Source organism: Mus caroli, unplaced genomic scaffold, assembly GCF_900094665.2.
Source record: "Mus caroli unplaced genomic scaffold, CAROLI_EIJ_v1.1 scaffold_10632_1, whole genome shotgun sequence".
Taxonomy (NCBI): domain Eukaryota; kingdom Metazoa; phylum Chordata; class Mammalia; order Rodentia; family Muridae; genus Mus; species Mus caroli.
The window spans coordinates 38,677-41,451 of record NW_018389780.1 but is presented as its reverse complement, the minus strand read 5'-3'; the positions used below and the strand labels follow the sequence as shown (position 1 = coordinate 41,451).

The 2,775-nt window shown below is 42.7% G+C and overlaps 1 pseudogene; it reads left to right on the top strand.

The window, feature by feature from the left end:
• Window positions 1-425: 425 nt before the first annotated feature.
• LOC110288300 lies at window positions 426-1,452 on the top strand (annotated as a pseudogene).
• The last annotated feature ends 1,323 nt before the right edge of the window (window positions 1,453-2,775 follow it).

Here is a 2,775-nt window from a genome sequence, read left to right as displayed (position 1 = left end):
GAGGAGGAGGAGGAGGAGGAGGAGGAGGAGGAGAAGGAGGAGGAGGAGGAGAAATGAAAAGGACAAAATAGTCTCTGGTTCAAAACACTAAATAAAAACTGAAAACAAATAATAAGGTCTTACATGGATTTGTTTTTTACTACTAATTTTCAGTCTAGCAAATAAAGAGATTAGATGTTGCCATTTTAATAATCCTGAGAATTTAAGGTCTGAATAAACTGAAAGTCAACAATATTTCCAAGACCCTGGACCCTGGGTACATAATTAGCCTGTCTGAAGAGGTACTTGCTCATCTGTATTCTAGGCACCTTGATGGGTACCTCATGATTCCTGTTCCTTTGCTCCAATCTCTTTCACTGAAAAAAAAAAAAAAGATTGGCGAAAGCAAGTCACTGATACCCCTTTGGAAACTTGATGAACAGACAAGTGCCAGGAACAACTGGGCCAAAGGGCCACTACACTGAGGGGGTGGAGCTGGTGTACTCACTGCTAGATGTGGTAATTCACAGTGTGAACATTGGGACTGTATGTAGGGCTTGAAGCTCACACACACACTGGGCAGTGGCACGGGCTCAGGCATGGGCACACTGCTTTTCAGCAAGATCCAGGGGGAGTACCTGGACCACGTCATGAATGTGGACCACACCTTCAGTGTCATGCAGTCACCCAAGGTCTCAGACACTGTGGTGGAACCCTATAATGCCATGGGTCTGTGTGCACCAGCTGGTGGAGAATACCAGTGAGACCTGCCTCATGGACAATGAGGAACTTTAAGAATCGGCTTCCACACTCAAGTTGATCACACCCACTTATGGGGTACGCAACCACTTCCTGTCTGCCGTCTTGAGCAGTGTCACCAAGTCACTGTGTTTCCATGGCCAACTCAATGCTGACCTGAGCAAGTTGTCTGTGATCATGGTGCCATTCCAGTGCCTGTATTCTTCATGCCTGTCTTTGTCCCACTCACAGCCTGGGGCAGTCAGCAGTACCATGCCCTGATAGTGCCTGAGATCACACAGCAGATGTTTGATGTCAAGAACATCATAGCTGCCTGTGACCCATGCCAAGACCACTTCCTGAACATCACCACTGTCTTCAGGGGCCCCATGTCCATGAAGGAGGTAGATGTGTATGATGGCCATCAAGAACATGAACAGCAGCTACCTTGTGGAGTACATCCCAGGCAACATCATGGTAGCTGTGTATGACATCCCACCATGGGGCCTGAAGATGGCCTCCAACTTCATTGGCAACAGCACTGCCATCCAGGGGCTATTTAATTTCATCTCAGAGCAGTTCTCAGACACATTCCACCACAAGAACTTCCTACACTGGTTCACTGGTGAGGACATGGATGAGATGGAGTTAACCAATTCAGTACCAGGATTCCTCGAGGTCAATATCAGTAAAGAGGCTTTTGAAGGTGAGGGTGAAGAANAGATCAACCAATAGGGGGCCTTAACATGCTACCATGCACACCTACACCTACTCTATTCTTTGCTTTTCTGATGGTGTGGCAATGGTACCCTTGTCTAAGCATGTCAAATACCCTCTCAAACCAAATACAGCAAACTGTTCCCCATGATTTCTGGAACAGAGAAATGTCCTTTACCAGAGAATTGGCAGTCCCAGTAAGCCAGGGAGATTGTATATAGTAACACTGAAAGCAAAGTAGGGGGCTGTAAAGAAAGTTACCACCTTTTGTTAGCACCACCCCCAAATCAGAATTAACAGGAAAGGTAGAATGAGGATTTGNTTTTCATCCTTGATNATTAAAAATTAAAGCCACAAAGTGTTGCCTTAATTGAATACACAATCCATTCATAATAAAATGCTAAACCTGCTCCTTGGTCTCTTGAACTTTATCAAAGCACTGTGATACCTAGGTCTAATATTTCAGATACCTATTTTGTGAGCTACCAGAACATCACATGTATCCTGGAAATAGCTGTTGGAAAAAGATAAAGTGGCCAGAAAACTGGCATCCTTAACAACAGGGTTTTTGGGCACTGATGTTGCCAATGTCTCCAAAGAAGCTGCTTTGATTCCCAAAAGACACCCTTCAGATGCCATTAATGAGAAGCACTTTGAACAAGCAATTAAGTAATTAGAGGCTTGGAGAAAAAAACCCAAGTTCTGAAGTCTGAGAAGAAGATTGTGGCTCACCACAAGCAGGCCATGCAATCGCAGGCTGGTATCTGGAGCATGCAGATCCACTCTTAAAGGGTCCATTATCCCCTTGGGGTAAGTAGGAATTGGGCTATGTTCAGTATTTGACCAAGGAACAGTATCTGTACAAAATGGAGCAGCTTCTGGACAGAATGTGCATGAATCTGGGTGGCTGTGTTTCTGAAGATGCTAAAAGAAAAAAAAAATAATGAAAAGTTTACTATTGCTTACTTCTGTCATTTTCTTGTCCATAATTATTTTACTTCAAAATATGGTTACATAGTCATAAAAGTCCCACTTCTGTTGTATTGGTTCCTAGTTCTTGATCATTATGAGGGATTTTAGGTTTCTAATTATTTAAATGTACATTTTCTGACTTCTGACTTAGAAAGTTAGCTATAAATTTATGATTCATGATATGTAAATNTGCATATGAATATATCATTCTGATGTATTCTTAGCTTCTGAAGTCTGATGAATTTGGAAGGGATAATTAGAAGGAAACAAAGCATATCATCTTTTTGGCTATCACAACTGTTGAAAGGTTAGTGTTGAAAGCATGGTTGGGTGGTAAATGGAAACCAGCCATGTTGGATTAAAAAACAA